General features: G+C 29.0%; 1 pseudogene; it reads left to right on the top strand.

The window, feature by feature from the left end:
• Window positions 1–231: 231 nt before the first annotated feature.
• On the top strand, window positions 232–18,641 carry LOC121120055 (adenosylhomocysteinase pseudogene; annotated as a pseudogene).
• Window positions 18,642–19,901: the final 1,260 nt, after the last annotated feature.

Raw genomic sequence — 19,901 nt, 5'->3', positions numbered from 1 at the left:
TTAATGTTGTAGTATAAGAAATTTAATTAATTATTAGTAAATATGATAATTCTATATTAGTTATTTAAAAATAATCCTAATTTCGATTAAATATAAAGTTTAAAAACTCTGCGAGACCAGAAGAGTCAAAAATAACGCAAGATTCGGTCGCTCCAGGACTACAAAAGCCGGAAGAACATCAAGATACTTAGACTAAAGATTTATCGGAATCTGAAAAAATCAATGTCTAAAATGGGTGATGAAATAGGAATTTCAAAGTCGTCATCGTGTAGAAATTGTCCACGAGGGCTTAAAGATGATGCTATAACGGTTACAGTACGTAAAAACATCATTGCTAGTACCAGTGCGAAAAAAGTAGAACGTTGTCGAGAATAGTTACAAGTTTCTACGACAAGGACAACAATTGTTTTCAGCGATGAAAAAAAGTGGGATTTGAGTCTAAAATTAAATAGACATAACGATCAGATTTGGTCCAGGTCCATTGTTTTGCCCTTGGACAATAAAACTATACCTTTTCCTACCAACAGCTGATCTCTTATGGTCTGGGCCGGAATTTGAGTTTCAGAGACAGATTCCCCTTATTTATTTTTTTTTTGCCAGAAGGTATCCGTATAAATTGAGATGATTACATCTTAAGGATTTTAGAACCTACAGTCCTTTCATGGTTTGAAAGTAAACCCTTGTTCAATCACTAGCAAGATGGGGATCCAAAACGCACCAGACGCCAGACTCAATTATGGTTGGAACATCACATTCAATATTGTGACAATTTATATAAGGAAAAGGAGGTATTATTTCAGACTCAAGAAATTATTTACATAAAATATGATAAAAAATGGGGGTTTTTTTTGGGGGGGGCTTCAGAAACTTTTAAGGGCCCCTCCCAAAAAGGGGGCTAGTGACACCACCGACGTACTTTTCCATGTTTAAAGTAATCTTTTGTGATGATCCTGATAGCATGATAATGTACAAATAATAGAAGTAATGAATGAATAACAATGTCATTATCTTTTTCGGCTATGACAAGAACCATAAAACAAAAACCATTAGTTTGGCTGTCAAAAAAAAAGATAAACAATATTCTTTCACAAGCATAATTCATAACATTTTATTTTTGTGAGATTATTTTTATTTTCCTAGTATTATATTTATTTATTTATTTCTCGTCTCTCTCATATTGTTCATTTTCCAAGGCAGTTCTATGACTATTCAATACTTATAAATAAAAAAGAGACATAAAACTTCATAGATATTCACATATTTTTCTTTGATTTTTTTTGTTTTTAAATCTCTTATTTCACGAATTTTATTGCCATAAATTCTTAAGAGTCTTTTGAATATTATGTACTATGGGATGTTTGTTACTTTATTTAAAATGCATCATTTATCTATATACGAGTATATTCATAACAATTGTTGACAATTTTTAAAAAACATATTTTTTCACAGCTTGAATCGCAGTAGCTTTCTCTCTCAATAAATCAACTTTTATATGGTCTTATATTATGGTTTTTTGGAAAGCCTATAAAAAAACATTTATTGACTATTCACACTACTCATACTTCCACCTAAAATACAAAGATGAAAATGTTTATTTCCGGAAAACAGAGAATTAATAAATTTAAATTCAAAGGAGTTTTTATTTGAATGCTTGTAATCAATTATTGGTGTCTAATTAATCAAATTTTAATAACAATAAAAACATTAGTACTATTATTATTATTCATAAGCCTTGTCTTCTTAATTTAATATTCAAGCTCTATAAATATCAGTAAACAAAAAAATTATGTTATTATAACTTTAAAAAAATTATGTTATTACAACTTTAAAAAAAGAAGTAGAATTCATCGAGAGGTATAAATTTGATTGTAATAAATGATACAAATCAACAAATAATGTACTCAAAAAGTCAATACTTAATTAAAGTCTGAATATTTATCAATTATTTGATAAAAGTAAGTTTCAAGCTTTTTCAATCATTTTGAGGTATTATTAGCTTTGAATACAATTTAGCCTTAATCGATGGATATTAAGTATATTACCAAACGTAAGGGGAAAAATGATTTTTGTAAGGCTTATGTGATTATTTTCTCGAAACTTGCAAAAAAAAACTAATCCATTATGAATATATGAAGATATTTCATTGAATACTTAGATCTCGTAATTTCAAATATGTTTCAAGAATGCGACAAAAGAATCTGTATTGATATAATTATGAAGGCAGGTATGTTTGCACCCGCAAAATGACAATGTCCAAACCCATAAAAAACAGCAAGATTTTAACCTTAGCTTAATCATTCAATGTGAGACATAAATTCTTGGAGGAAAATTAGGTGATAAAAAAAGTTGATAAAAGTTGACTTCAGGTATCAACCCTCTGAAGTATGTCATTCGGGCGCAAAGTGAGAAGAAAGCCTGAAGACTTCACCACTAAAGCTTTGATGATCTAAAAAACATAGTCGATGAGGAATTGATCATGATGACTAAGGCATATATTAAGGCTATCTGTCAAGGACTTCCGTACAATATTGCAAGCTGTCTGTTTAAACAATGTATGCTATATTTAATTAAAAATCTTGTTCCTTTTTGTCTAATATTTAAAATATATTAGTATAAAAATGATCCATTTTGGTGTATTTTTTTTCTCCCTTTGTTTTTCTTGATAAAGTCATTTTTATCAAATCAGGTATTTTTCAATTTCTTTTTTTCATACTAGTGATGTAATTTTTACTATAGTATATGGAATTTATTTATTTCATCCCTACTTATATTAAATGACATCATGAGTTACTTGTTCTAAACCTAATTGATTAAATTATAATTAACTTTTGTTAAACTATAAACAACTACCAACAATTTTTTAATAATCTTTACAAAGTAGACTATTTTTGTTGTGATTTAAACTTCTGTTTCTGTTTATTTTGGAGGATATATTGTGAAATAAAGGCAATCACGTGTTTTAAATGATAAATTTAATACGTTTCACCTGATCAGCATGAAAATAAAGAAAATGGAAAATTTATGTTACATAGGATCTAATTTGAATTTGAAAAGACTTTATTTTTATGAAATTGTTGATTAATTATCTTAACGGAGCAACGTTAATCGATTAAATTCAACTTCTTGGATATAACAATGTTCCATTTAAGAAAGAAAAAATATATATTATTGCATTTTAAAATAGAGTTATTTTCTGCAAAATATGATAACAATTCGAAATAAGTGTTTATGCTTCATAGTAGATAATTGAATTCTTATAGAAAATATATTATTTTCCCAATTTTGAGGATAGTACTTTATTATTTTCACGGTTATTCACAAATTTTGAAGTAAATTATCGAAGTTGTTTATTTGTTCTTAATATGTATCGACTCCTACAATTATGTTAAAATATCATGTTAAAAATGTACTCAATTTGCTTACTGATGACTATAGTATAATATATAACAAGAAATAAGAGCAGATAAATATTTTCATTGCTAAAATATCAATTTGAGTGCTGTACTTGCATTAAAACTAGAAGGGATGTAAAAGAGATTTAACAGTTATATTCTGAGATTAATCTTGTCATAAATTTCTATTATTTAATTTGTCCTATATAATAAAAAAGGAGATAGTTGTTTAAAACCTTTTTTTTTTTTTTTTTTTGTCAATTATGTTTTGCTTGCTTCTGTTATTAATTATGTAAGAAATAAAAATTTACACAACTGTATTAAATTTTGATAACTCGGTTTTTTTTTGTTTTTTTTCTATTTGATAACGATTGTTTTATTCATGGATAACTTAACATCGGGATAAAAAATTCATTTTTGAAATTGCAGAACCTTTCTATCATAATTATTACTGTTTTGATTCAAAAAGTTTTATAATTAAATTATTTTATCGTCAATTAGTTATAAATAAATATTATCTTGCGTAGAAAGTGACTATTCTTCCTAAGTGTCAAATATGACTTCAAATTGTTATTTTTGTATTCCCACACTGGTAAAACATCTGGTGGAAAGCACAATGATAATAAAATAAAAACATATTTACATAAATTTTCAAAGCTTTACATATAAGTTGGATATATATCTGGTAAAAAATACGCTATATTTATTTTTGTGATATCTGACGAGTGTTATATACATTTATTATTGTTTATGTAGATGGTAAATCCGTTCATAGCTCTAAAAAAGTTGTTTGTTCTCTTCATTTTAGTCATCAAAATTTTGAAACAGAAAATTAATGGACAAATGGAAAACTAGAAATACATAATTTAAGAAAAAGTGTCATACCATCTTTAGGATCAAAAACAGAACAGACAATTAAAGAAAGGACTTGTATAATGTCAATATCTTGAGGTGTAGATGGAAAAGTGATTAAATAGAATTAAGGGTGCTAAAGTTTTTAAGGGAAGACGATATTTCAAATTTTTTGGATCTCTAACAAAAATTAGATATGAATTGGGTACCTCTAAAAATAAGAGTAGATAGAATGGAAGATGAAGTTCAATTTTTGTACATCACAAAATCAGATTTAGGTATTCTGCACAACACATCAAAATTAGTGAAATAATAACTCTAATTATTGTTTTGATTTGGTAACTATATTTTTATTTAATAATGATTGATAAATAGTGTTAATTCATAGCAAGTTGTCCAGTAACTGGATTTGGTGTAATAATTCCAAGAGACTTAAAATTTCACATGTTAAATATTACCAATAAAATTTTAATCAATGAAATAATTCATTTGGCTGTTACAGAGCGAATAAATATATGTAACAAAGTTTTAAATTTACTTGCTTTTTTTGAACAAGATGCAATTATTAGAATAAACAACTACAGTAGAAGAATTTCTTATCTTGTAAAATTAATTTCTTATGAAAAAATATAATTTATTTCTGAGCAATACATGATAAGGTTTTCAAATAAAAATGATAATTATATAACTGAACAATAAATTAGTTTTAGTAATAACTTTATTCTATGTATCATGTTACTTTATAGGTAAATTACTCTAAAGTGATCAATGTAATAATAAGTTATTCAAATTAAACATACATATCATTCACATCTAAATATAATGTAATAAATAAATATCTAAAATTATCAGATAAACTTGCTATTACAATAAATTATGAATATCCATTTGAAATGAAAGGAATACTTCATGATGTGCCATGTCTTCTTTTTGAGTATTTGCGATAATAACGATTTTTTTGCATTAAAATAGGCAAAATATGGACTAATTCATGTTAAACATGTTGACTAATCCACATTTAGGTTCTTAGTCCATAATATAAGTTTAAAAATCCTGAGGTTAAATATCCATATTCCACCAGATATCCTCTCTCTCTCTACATATATGTACAGGGAAGATGAGGCATCCTTGATAAAAATTCTTCAAAAATGAACCACAAACATATACTCATCTTAGAAATCCAATCAGAAACAATATTTTCTATATTTTTAATCAATTAGAATAGGGAGATCAAATCAAAATTACAAGAGGGAAGACATTAATTACTTAATTTGAAGTCATTTATAGATGAAAACAGATTCATCAAGAGAGACTCTTCTGCAATACAAGATAAATATGATGTACTACGAAGTAACTAACAAAGTTATGACTATGTTATGGATATTGCTTGAAAAAATGTCTTCCTTCGATATGGTTTAATAAGAGGTAATTCCTCCATTCTCACTAATAAAGGCAATTTGTAATTAAAAACTAGATCTGAAACGTATAAAAGGAAATCTTGTATACACAATTAGCTCCTTCTACGGCAGAATTGAATCATACTTGATAATTGCGTTTAAAGGACTCTGTCAAGTTTTACCTCCAACAATTGAAATTTTCCGGGAAAATCTTTTACCAGACTTCCAAAATTCCATTATTAATTACTTGGATCACAAATGAGATTTTTCAATGGACGATAGGATAAGTCCGTTTCACGGCATTCATGATTCATCACTTTTTAAAAAGAAATAATTATTCCCTTCTACAGTTGTTATTTAATAGAAGAATTATTTATCATTTATTTTAAAGGTTCTAATAACGAGGTTGTGTGATTTGTGTCTATCCAGATTTTATTTAATCTATGGTTTATCACAAGTTTTGTACATCTATCTTAGTCTATTCCTTAAGAATAAAATTAAAAATCCTAATATTGGCTAGTTCTAAGCCTATGATAATGTGATTAGTTACAATAAAGCCCTATCAAGACTAATTCAAATAAGAATACTTTCATAATAAGAGGCGTCTCCTCTTTATTGACAAAAACAAAGAACCTATTTATGGCTTCCAGGTCGTTTATTTTATGAACGTTTTATATGATGGGGAAAAAACAAAATACATTGCTAGAATAATAAAAAAGTTTTGAAACCGTGGGGTTTTTCAATATATAATCAGAACCATTTGGATGGATTTTCAAACCCTTGTCAATTAATTTAAAATCATACAGCTCAAAATCATATGGATGAATCTGTATATTACAATGATTATAGGAAATTTTCTTGCACTTTTTCATCGGCAGAGGGAGTTCTTTATTAGAGTTGTATAACATATGACCTCCCAATATGTACAAATAAAACAACCGCATAATGACATGGTAACCATGACATTTTGATGAATGTTTATGAGAAAAGCAGCTAAGATTTCAATACGTTTTAATAGACTAGCTGAAAGCAGATATGAGATGAAGACAATTAAAAGAAGTCCAACTTTGTATCTTACTATTAAGATAGGCCAGAGTTAATTCAATGTCGATCCTCAATTCCACTACTAGTCCAAAAAGATCTTAAAATTATAACTTGTCCATAAATACTCAGCGTTACCCTAATTCATTCATGAGAACATGAAAATAATACTGCGATGTTCTTTTTTCAAGAAAGAAAAAATAGCTTAAGAAAATAAAAACACTCTTCAGATTCCCAATAGGGAAAAATATCGCTGGCGTTTAGCAGACTTTATAGAGGTATAATACGATTTTTATTTTCAAACAAACTAACTGTTGTGCATGACCCATTACATTCAATTATTTAATTCAAAAAGTGTATTATTATCCATTACTTGAAAGGAATTAAATTATAAGAATAGAATCAATTGGTAAATTAGATTCCTTGCAAGACTTACCAACATGAATTGAAGTTTTTTAATATAGTTTTTATATATATTTAATTATTTTTATATAAACTATCAATAACTAGAATTAAATTATATTTTAGTTCCGATTTTCTATAATTACACTATCCAACAAAATCACACTTTTTTGATGCGCAAGAACAGGATATACTCAACTTAGTACAATTTAATCCCCTGATTCAAATATGGCCTCATTTTTTCCCGCAGATGCTCACGGCCTTCAGAAAAAGGCCAAACATTTTTCTTTTTTTTGGGCTATTTTTAAGGTTCAAAGCTGTTTTAAGCCCTCGGTGTTGAAGATAGGGATAAGTTATATCAATATATTTTATTTTAAAACAAAATGATAATAAATTTTGAAACCGTTTTTAAAATATCTGCGTCTTACTTTTGACACAAGTTATCTTTGTTTAAAGTGTAAAGTAGTTGCTTGTTATTCATTTTATATATTATAATCATTTATCCCTATCTTCCACACCGAGGGCTTAAAACCGCTTTGAAACTTAAAAATAGCCAAAAATGACATAAAATGTATGGCCTTTTTCTCCCTTTTAGTTATTTTAAAAAATGTAAGGCATTTTATTTTATTTTTTAATACCGACAAATCATATTAATTACAACTTTACCCATTTATTATACTTCCATGATAAGTACTTTGTTTTAGTTAATGCAAGTTCTAGATTATACATGGTATAAAATAGTGTTTATGGGACAAAGATCACATTATGTTGTCCAAATATACTATTCAGACTATTTTGCACACACACATAAACAACAAATTTAGCTATGTAACTATATAAACACATATTTTTTGTCCATCTACCGGAAAAATATCCTACTAAAAAATTTGTCATATTTTTCCCTCCGCCTTGATGGATGAAGTTTACTTTATGAAGAAAAGAGGGGGGAAGAGAGTAAAGCAAATTATGATGAGATGATATTATGACTTGTTTGTATGTATTTTTGTTTTATGGGTATGGAAAAAACTATAAAAGAGATGATATATTATAGGAATATAATAGATATAAATTTATTATTCAGACGAATTTCATTTTTTGAAAGGTAGAGCATAAAAAAAAGACTTTTATTCTTGGATTTATATGAAGATATATACGCTTTATTTGCTAACTTTCGAATAATAATGGCCTGAATACAGATTGTATTTCCCTTTCTTTGCCGTCTTTATATACTCAGATTATCTCAGGCCCTGCCAATACATTAAAAAAATTGAGCAGGGTTAAAAAAAAAAAAAACAATGCATTGGATTTGTATCAAATACATTCATGTCAAATTAAGTCACTGACCAATGGGAATCAAATCAGTTGGTCTTCTGATCAACAACCTTTCAACAGTGGATTCCCCACTGATAATAATCGAAAATGCTCAAACCTGAATTATTGCTATCCCAGACTTCAGCTTTAACAAAAAACGGACCCTCTCAGATAGAAATGAACGAGTTGCCTTGGAGGCATGGGACAGGCAGAGTACTGCACCAGATCCAAATTGTTCAAGTGAAACTTCGCCTCCATCCAGGGTTGCAAAGTGGTTTCAGGTAATCAGTAATGTTTATCTCAAGTCAAGCCTCACTGAAATGTGATAGTATGATGGAGCAATCGATGTCTTCACCAACAGAAAGTATGAACCCAGCTAGATTCTTGACTTCAAAGCTGATGGAAATTAAGTAGTAATTCAGGCAAACACTTTTGCATTTTGCCGATTAATTTCTCCTTACGCCACAAAAAAAAAAATCATTGGCGTACACAATGACTTTTGAAGACCCCTTGTGATTCATGTAGTTCAAAATCTTTGGACAATGATCAGGGGCCTTTTCCTTCTCTGTAAACAAAGTATCATATGAAAGAGAAAATCCTGCCAGTCACAACAAGTCATTTTTTTTGCACGAAATTCAAAATGGCAGCCGTTATATAGCAATTTGAAAAATTCCCAATTAATCTGCAAAGCCAAGTACAATTTCTTTTGAATCAGTCATTTAGTCAGAGTCAATATTAGATTTGAACACTCTTAATAAATCTCTGTTAGTGTCTTGACAACCACAAAAAGCAAATCTTCAGGTTAGAAGAAGCTGATAATACCATTAAAAATAGTAATTTGATTTGAGGTAATAATGGGCAGAACATTATGACAACATTTGAAAGCCTTATCATTTTTGTACGGCAGTAAATTTTAGCTCAGAAAATTTAAATTTATATAGCGCTTTAAAAAAAAAAACACTACTTGTTAATCTAACAATTGTAAAAGTTTTTATGAAATAACAAATAAAAGTTCAATATTAAAGGTTGTTTGAAAACTTTAAACCCAATTTTTGCTCTTGCTAATATCCAAAACTTAATCAATACAGTTTCTTATTGAACAATAAATACATTGTCCTGTTTTACAATTACTAAAAGCTTTTACAAGATAGTAAGCACTAAGAACTTAAAACTCTAAACATATTTTCCTCTTACTCAACTCAGTTAAATGTTGACTTAAAAATGTTCGATATTTTTTTATTTCTGCAGAAATTTGAAATAGATTTGAAAGAAACTCTACATCTAAAAGCACAAAAAGAATATCTTTAATAATATTGGAGTAGAATCTCCGTGTTATGAGGTAGCATTTATCATAGTACATATTTATTTTTTTCCTTTATGAGGATATATTTTATGGTTTTAGATCCAAGTTAAGATTTGAGCTGGAAAAGAAATTAGAAAGTGGAAACGTTAGACATTTTTTGGAGAGAGAAAAAAAGATATGTAATATGTGCAATATATTATATACTTTATGATAATAAAATGGTCGGAGTACTATCAGATATTTGCTCAGTTAATTTACGGGTCTTAAGAAGTTGTTTCTAATAAGCAATTACATTTAGAAGAGGGGGACATAAATGAAATATTAGTTATTATGTTGATAAGAATCACAAATGCTGCTGGCTTTGCATTATTCTATCTAGCATATGAAAGGGATAAAAGAGGCAGAAAGAAGATTTTTATTCCCTTAAAATTCTTAGTTGTAATCTCATATATGTATGTAACTTACACTATACCTAAATGTATTGCAATTCAATGTCTCTTCTAGAATTGAATAGAACACTGGTTGTAAATTTGCTTAAGAGCTGATGTTATCTATTCCTTTGTCTTAATGGTGTTTTTTACTACTTTATTTTACAAAGGTAGCTTTTTATGGGGCCAAAGGATTTGTGGAATAGGAATATCTTTTAAATGTGTTTTCAAAAACATAGGGAACCGCAATTTGAACCTAATGGTAGATAAGGAAAGGGCTCAAAGTTGAAGAGGGGGATCGAAAGTTTCAAAGTATTAATAGCCTGAAATCTACGTGGTTTTACCTAACTAAATATATTTATTTATTCAATGTTATTAATTAATTAATTTGTTACATAATATTGATTTGAGTGTTCAGAAAAAACCTTTTAGGTTATTTAACAAAACAATGAATTTATAAAAATTTTAAGGCTGAAATTACTAGAGGCTAGTTAGTTAAATATTTATTAATGCTTGCCATATATACATTAAATAAAATTATACAAATATATAAGGCAACAAATACGACCACACTAAAGGGCATTTGTGCTATTACCGTACATTCTAAACCACCTAGTTTACATTAAAATTTTGCTAAATAATATTTTTTATTTTTTTACATTTCATCAATTTTAAAATACGAATGTCTTCATTTTCCTCATTCATTCAAGACTAAACTAATTTCAAATGTAATTTATATTTATATTCAATTATATTAAAATGACCAGTATATTTTCAAAAGATTTTTGTAATGTATTCATTATCCAAAAATGTGTCAAATATTGAGATAGTGAACAAAATAATCCGAAAGGTCAATTCTTAAAAATACTTAATTGGATTTGATATAAAAAAAGATGATACAATTGTTAATGAAATAGGAATTTAAAAAATTAATGGTTCATAAAGATAAGATTTAGTGGATTTAAACTGAATCTATGAGATTCATTTTAGTGGATTTAATTTTGAACTCACAATACTCCATTGATATAAAGTATCCTTCATATCGATTAAATTAACTATTAAATTAAACCTTTAGTTTATAATATTTGCCGTCGTAAATTTTCATTTATTATGATTAAATTTTAAAAAATTGCTCATTTTATCGACAGAGGCACTGACTTTGAAGTTGAAAATACTCATTCCTAGGAAAAGAAGGGGTAGTCTATTAGAATCCAGTTCAAGTTCTTTAGCTTAAGTAGAAAAAAAAAATTTAAAGTTGCTAACATATAACTTTTTTCTCTTTAGTGAAGTCGATTCCTCATCGTAAAAATTTCGTACCATTAACTCAACATCACTCGAAAATATGTAAGAAAATGTTTGATTTGTAGATATTTCCTTCATATATCTTCGTAACTCTTTTTGCTAAGTAGATAAAAGCTTCAACTCATATCATTCTAAGACGTATATATGTATTTAATAATAATCATTTTTATAATTTATGCATAAGGGACATAGAAGGGGTTATTTGAGAGAAAAGGGAATGCAAAGGAAGAAGAAAGAAAATGGATTGCTATGAAAATATATTTTCTATTTATCAATCATATAGCTTATGATCGAAAATTATAAAAGTAATTAGCTATTTTCATAATATGAAGTAAACTTTAGATCTTATGATTTTTATGATAGTCTAAATATACTGCCTGTGAGAGCTTGTCCTTTGAAATAGATGAGAAAGAAATAATTTAAATGTTAATTTCCACCTTTTTGGATATGCTTTTAACTCTTCTTCTTCTTTACTTCGCCATCATCATTCTACGAAAAAGAATTCTTACTCTATTACATTAATAAAACTACATGTTGAAAATCCATTTTCGCGGATAAAACTTTGATAAACACTGTTTTCAGGATTTCAAAAAATATGTTACTTCGAAGGTTTAACAAAAAATATAAGATTTCCGCAAGATTTACGGCAAATTGTCCTGAACTATTCTGCAAATTCATCAGTAAATATTTTAGACTCTTACGATATTATCATTCAGTTAAGTAATCGTAAAGTTGATTTTATGAAATAATTGTAATTAGCAGAGTGAAGGAATTGCTCTGACAACTGATTTTAAATGATTTTCTTAATTTGCCGGGGAAATCTAGAAAATTATAACTTTCAAATCTACAAGAACAATGGTTTGGTGATATATTTTTTCTCAAAATATACCCAGTGCAGTTTTTCAGTTAGCCAATGCTCACAAATTAGCTATAAATTAACTGGAAAATACGAAAATATTCTACGGAAGAAAAGGCGAATGGCCTATTTCATGGTATTTCTCCAATTGTAATTCTTTGATCCATTGTTCAAGGCACAACATCATAATATCACCTAGTTGGAAATATGACCCAATATTATTGAAAATCATAGTTTGAATAAAATATAAATTAAATTAATGACGGATTCTTTTGGAACTTTTATTTATTTTTCTATTTTTGTTCTGAAACCAAATTTGAAGAAGGAGTTTTATTTATTGTTTCTCCTTAATTAATATTATTTAATTATACTCGTAGATAAAAAAACATTTACAAACAGTCTAAAAATAAACCAGAATTGAAGTATAAATATATCATAGAATACATAGTACTATCTTTAAGTTGCTTTGTTAGAATATTTCCTGAGTTTAGTTTTTTTATGGATGGTACTTAATTACTTGCTGAGTTATTAACCCTACATTCTTAGATATCCCTTTTAAAACGCAGATAGTGAACTGGGTAAAAAATATCCCCAAAAATAAAACGTAATTACATCATTTAAATTTTGCATCATTTTCATAACTATTTCAACCATTTTGCATTTATAAGTATGAATTAAAATGCTCAATATACTTGTATTAATAAAAAACACAGAGAAAAAATAAATTCTTATTTTAAAAATTGATTTTACAATATGAGTTTGAGATTCAAAATTTATAATCTGTTATTCTATTAGTAAAAATATTATTATTTATTTTAAGTATAAATATGTGTATGAGCTATTCATTACTTTATGTAAAATTTAGGAATCAAATTAGTACTCATGAGTATCATATTTGCGTGATTTATATTTTAATAATAGCTCCAATATTACATTTCCTTTAATGAAAAAAAGAAGAATCCAAGAAATCAAAAGGAACGGTTTTTAAGCAAAAGAGTTAATTAAATTAACTAAACCTAAAATATTACAAAACATATCATTTTTCTTTCATTATCTTTAAAAATAAAGAATTGAATATAACCTTAGTGTTTCAGGAGGATACTGAAAAGTTTTTTTATTTTTAATTATTTATTACTTTAACACAGTCATAGTATTCTATACCTTGAAAAAAAGTCAACACTACATATTATAAATGAAACAATTACAAACAGAAAAAGAAAAAAGGGAAGTGCGAAAAATCATAACAACTTCACTTAAAAAACATGATCAAAGAATAGGATCTCACAAATTACTGAAATAATTATCTAATTAAAAAATGAAAACAAAAGAACAATCACAAACGCATCCCAAAAAAAGAAATTTACTTATATAGAGCAGTGGAGGCTATATTTCTGTGAAAGGTCATGTTTTCAAAATTGGACCTTGCAATCATGTTTTGCAAATTTGTAATGGATTTTCATCCAATTCTGAACTGAAGAGCCATTTCGTTAAAGCCATAACTTTTTTCTTCTTGGGTGTACTCTCTCCTCATTATTGCCCACATTATTTTTAGTTGCTTACAGTCACGAAAAACATGGGCCAGCATTTCTTTTTTGTTACCGTCTTTGAAATGGTGTCTCTCTATCTATATAGTACACTCTAAAGGCGAGACGGTTCTTGGGTAGACTGCTTAGGAGTGAGATAAAGATAGAACAATGACCTCAGATATTGTTTCTGGTGCATTTTATAATGTTGCAGAGTCCGTAGAGTGTTATCCAAGGATATTCCACAAGATGTGTTCTCTTTTACCGAGAGAAAATCAAAATGTCACGGTGCAACTCTAGTTTCATCATTCCGAGACCCCTTTGGTAATAAGAATCTCCGATGACTGATTGATTTTGGAATGCCCACAAACTTTACTCTCTTTATTTTCCAATCCTGGGCCTTTAATTTGTCGAATGGAGTGCAACAAAGAATGTAATTTACCCCTAAGAGCATTCATTGTCATAGTGCAACATTTCATTTTATCAAGAAACTCAAGCTTGTGCTTCTAGATTTCTATTATTGAGTGAGATATATTCTCATCTATCCGATGTATGTTCTGGAATATCCAGTCCTCCATTGAAACCCCACTGCCAAGGTATGATGCTTTTTGAACGAGATAAGTAGCACAATTATAATTTTTTCTTTTAAGTTCGTCAATATCTGTCTTTTTTTTATAATTAATTACCAAACCAGACTCTTCTCAATATTCTTTCAGGAACATCTCCGGGCTAGCTCTTTCATCTTTGAAGTTGTCGCTCCTTAGTATCACCGTGCAATTATCCACAAAAAACAAGTAGATAATTTCCCATTTCCAAAAACCATTCCCTCTAATGGTTTGCCCATTTTTCATTTCTTAGAGACTTGGAATTATGGAATCCCATTGACACATTCCTCTTTGCAATTCTACCACTGTGTCTCGTTTTTAATCTCAATTAATAGAATATGTTATATATAATCGAAAGCTTTTTTTTTTTTAATCCAAGAAGAGAAAAGCATAAACCAGGGTTCTCTGCTTTGATCATTCAACAATCGATTGGAGAGACATTACTATATCTTCTATTTGCCTGCCCTTTCTAAAGATAAACTGAGTATCTAGGAGTACCCTTTCCTTTATTTGTTTCATACTCTCCGTCAGATGTCTACTGCAAATTTTATATTTTATTTCCAATAAAGTTACCGGCCTCTTGTTTTTCACTTTTTGTGCATCTTTTTTTCCTTTGGAAAAAGAGTTATCATTCCTATTTTCTGCTCTTTATTCAGGTCGATTTCAAAAAAAAATAAAAAATTGTAATTCAGCCATAAATTTGGTAATTTGTGGTATCCCTTTGTAGAACTCAAGGGTAAGTTCTGAAGGTCCTGGTGCTTTATTTTCCTTCAGATTTTTTGTTAATATATGCAAGGATATCCTCAGTAAATATTTCATTTAACTCTTTTTCTTTCTTATGTGTGATAATATATTGTGGTACTTTTTTCTTTATGAGCCGTTTCTTGGGTCGGTATAGTTCTGGGTAGTCTTGTTCATCTTCTTTCTTGCATTTTATTTTTTTAAAGAGGTGTCGTAGAAGATTTCAATTATTGTAATTTATTTTGTGATTTAAATTTAAGTTCTTGCACGAACTCTTGCTCCCTGCATTTTATATTCCACTATTTTTCCCAATTCTCGCAGCAGACTTGTATAATTTCCTTCTTGCAATAATAACCTAATATAAGTTTCTTTTTTCTTTCTCTCTTTAGCTTTTTGGCACCTGGCATATTCTAGATTTTTTTTCTCTTTGTACGTTTGCAGAACCTATTTAAGGCCTTCCTAATATTTCATCCAGCTTCCAAGTTATGACAAATAATTTCTACACCTTTCTTCCTATTTATGTAGACGTCATCTTTTAGCCTTCTTTATGAAGTTTTTCTCCTTAAACATGGATTCAAAAAAGAAATGGAACGACAATCTGTTAGACAATATTCAATCCATTTTTATCTTTAGCCCCAACATTGGCTCTGATATATAAATGCGATCTATTTCATTTTTAGTTGAGTTTTTGGCACTTTCTCTTTCAAATGTTGGCTAGTAGTTACTCGTAAAATTTGCTATATACATCATTTTACTAAAAAAATTTCATTCACATAGATAACCAATGTTTTTGTAACCTAATAGGGATGTGAAATCCCTACCATATTTTTTAGTCATATTAAAATCACAGCCACAATTAAAAAATATTATTTTCTTAGGTATTAAGTTCATATCTCTCAAGTTTTTTGCTAAAAACTTTGTGTCACTGAACGGTATGTAAACGACTATAATCTATATTGGGTTTCTTGTTCTGCTTAATGCATTTGTGACCAAATTACCATCCTCCCCTCTTTCTATATAATATGCATTCAAATCTTTTTTTGGGCGCGGGGGGAGCTCGTTCTTGTTAATTTGTATTAGTCTGATTGGCAAGAAATATTATTATTTTTTTTACTTTCCATTCTTCCTGTCTTCGCTCCATGAATTTCGTTGTTTACGCGTCTTCTTTCTCTGATTAGCCTGTGGCCCATAACTAAACTGAAAATTACATTCATGCATTGCATTTTCCCTATACCCTATTCGAGTATTTTCTCTTCTTGGATCTTCTGATCCTTTTTACAGTTCTCTAAAAATATTTTCTGGGGTTGATCGGTTTTATTCTACTTTCTTCTGTTGAGTTGATTGATGCATTCATATGGAGTAGGTACATCGTGATTTGTTTGCTTTTGTTTCCTTTCAAAAACACCCTCTTCTGTAATTGGATTCGATTTTCCATTAGCTTCTCTTCTATTCATTGTTCTCCCATCCATTTTTTATATGTTGATAGTTAAAAAATCAAAATTTAAAATTTTACCCTATATTTGTCCTCCGGTTTGGAGCCTTCTAAAGCTTTGGCCTTGATGCTACGTAACCATTTTATAAATCGCTGATATTAATTTACTTTAAAACCCATTTCATTCATAATTGTTTTATCCTTTCGTCGTATTATATTGTATAAGCCAAAAAAAAAGGAGGTTTTACCCATAAGATCACGAGGTCAATATTTTGACCTCAAAAAAATGAAACATATTCATTTTCATTCAAATTTTATAAATTAATTTGTAGTATGTTATAAATATATACATTAAGTTTTTAGAGTTCAATTCCACTTAAATACTATAGATAAAACTTTATACTTAAATGTATTTCTATTTGATTTTTATATTGGCACTGTTAACACCCTAAGGAAGAACTTGCATTAGGAGTTGAAAAGAAATAACTGATAATTAGAAAATTGTCTTATAATATTTTTCAAAGCATTCAGTAACACAATAACTTGTACACTGTACAGGCTTTTTTTATATTCTATTTGAAGAAAATAAGGTTGAGTGATACCAAAATGAGAGAAACATAAAGAGAAAAAGTAAATTACAAAAGTAATTTGTCCCAATTAACTACCCCCCCCCCTTTTTTTTGACAAAAGGTGGGTTAACACTTCCACTATTTGTGTATTCGTAATTTATTACCTAATTTTCCATATTATCATCTTCCAACCTTAACAACTATCCCTCGGAAAATTAAACAAATAACTACATCTAAGCCAAGTTACAAAGTTGCAGATATCTTCCTCGCAGGATTCGGTCGGAAAAAGATCGTGTTGGTTGAGAATGAAATGCCCGGACTCATGCACCTCCGTAAGAAGTACGGCGCTTCCAAACCTATAAAGGGAGCTCGTATTGCTGGCTGTCTTCACATGACAATTCAAACTGCTGTACTCATGGAGACACTCATCTAGCTTGGCGCTGATATTACTTGGTCAAACTGTAACATTTTCAGCACCCAAGATCATGCTGCAGCAGCACTGGCAAAGGCTGGCATTCCAGTCTATGCATGGAAAGTAGAGGGAATGAGGATTATATCTGGTGTGTCGAACAAACACTCACATTCCCAGATGGAAATCCACCAAATATGATCCTCGATGACGGTGGTGATCTTTCCAACCTTGTTCATGAAAAGTATCCTCAATTTCTTGAAGGCATTAAAGGTGTTTCTGAGGAAACTACAACGGGTGTTCACAATCTCTACAAAATGTTCAAGACTGGAAAACTTAAAGTTCCAGCCATCAATATCAATGGCGCAGTAACCAAATGCAAATTTGACAATCTTTATGGATGTCGCGAATCTCTTCTTGATGGTATTAAGCGTGTAACTGATATCATGCATGCTGGGAAAGTATCTTTGTTTGGTAGCTTCGGGGATGTTGGTAAGAGATCTACTCAGTCTCTAAGAGGATTCGGATATCGTGTCATCATCACTGAAGTAGATCCTATCAATGCTCTTCAAGCTGCCTGTGAAGGTTACGAAGTTGCTACAATGGAGGATGCCGTTGGTCGTTGTACCATTTTCGTCACAACTACTGGTTGCAAGGACATTATCACTGGAGAACATTTCTCCAAAATGAAAAATGATGTTATGGTTTGTAACATTGGACATTTTGACTGTGAGATCGATATTAAGTGGTTCGAAACTAACTGTGCTAAAAAAGTGAACATTAAACCTCAAGTACACAGATGCACGATGAAAAATGGTAACCACATCAACCTATCGACAACTCGGGTTATGGCATGGGACATCCTTCATTCGTTATGTCCCGCTCCTTCTCAAATCAATTTTTGTCTCAAATTGATCTTTGGACCAACCCTGATGAATACCAAGTCGGTGTTCACTTTTTGGACTAGAAGCTAGATAAAGAAGTCGCACGAAGCCATTTAGATGCTTTGGCAATTAAATTGACCACATTGTCAAATGATCAAGCCTCTTACTTGGATCTCAATTGTGACGGACCCTAAAAGCCAGGCCATTACAGATATTAAAAATATATGTAATTATATTTTATCATTTATTTTTGTAACCACGTTTCTTGTGTTTTATTATAATGAAAAAATAATTAAATTTGAAATCGAAAAAAAATAATGAGATATAAAATTTTTTAATACAAAAATCAAATATTGCTTAATTTGAGGCTGGGAGGGCTACACCCCTTCAAGCCCACCCCTTATAGATACCCTGATTTATCATAAGAGATTTACTCCTACAAATACGAATTATATTCAACCACAAAACTTCTTTTTTGATATTTGATATATTGTTATAAAGAAAAATAGGATCTTCAATGCAGGATTTCTCTCTCTCTTGCTACCTATTGGTAAAAATTAAATACAAGATTGATTATTTAATATGAAGAGAATTTTCTGTATTTCAGTCACAAAAAATAGACAATTAATGAGTCTTTCTTTCTATATTCTGTAGGTACCTTTACTCCTCATCTTATTTATTTATTTCTCCTAATGATTAAAAACTTTTTTTCCTTAGAAAGTTGTTTTTATTTCTGTCTATTTTTTGCATTGATAAGCTTTTAAATATATGTCCTATATAGAGATAGATACATTACGACGATTTATTTTTTCTTGTTGGAGGAAGGAAAAGACAAATTATGCTTTTTGAAACTAATGATGTTGTGCCTAATGATTTTTCGGCTAACATATATATATATATAATTGTACGGAAGTTTTGTACGTAAGGATAGACAAAGAGGGATAACAAACTATAATAATTGATATATCTATAGGATATAAAATAAACAAATCAATTTGAATCTCTGAAGTAATATGTTACTAAAATAATGTCAAATTCATATATTAATTAATGGGGCATGAGAAAACTAAAAAATACAAATTATCTGCAAGATGTCGTAACAGTATTTAATATAGTACTACATAAATAAGTAATGTCCACAAAAAATTGCCAAATCGAAATTTGCAAGAACATTTGCAAAAATATACTACACTGATTTTAAATAAATTTAATAAAAATTATTGGCATTGTAAGCAGGAACACAAACCTGCTAAGATATATTTAGTACTTTTAAAACCAAAAAATTTACGGAGAATAATTTTGTTGAAGAATTATGTAATAAAATGTTTCAAAAATTGCAAATACTGCAAAACATACAGTGTTTAGTTTTTATAATTTTATATCCTTTAATGCATCCTTTTATCAAATTTCTTCTTAAAAATTGAAAATTGCCGTTACTGAAAAAAGGAAAAACT

This window comes from Lepeophtheirus salmonis, chromosome 6, assembly GCF_016086655.4.
Source record: "Lepeophtheirus salmonis chromosome 6, UVic_Lsal_1.4, whole genome shotgun sequence".
Taxonomy (NCBI): domain Eukaryota; kingdom Metazoa; phylum Arthropoda; class Copepoda; order Siphonostomatoida; family Caligidae; genus Lepeophtheirus; species Lepeophtheirus salmonis.
This window is presented reverse-complemented; position numbering and strand designations above follow the sequence as displayed.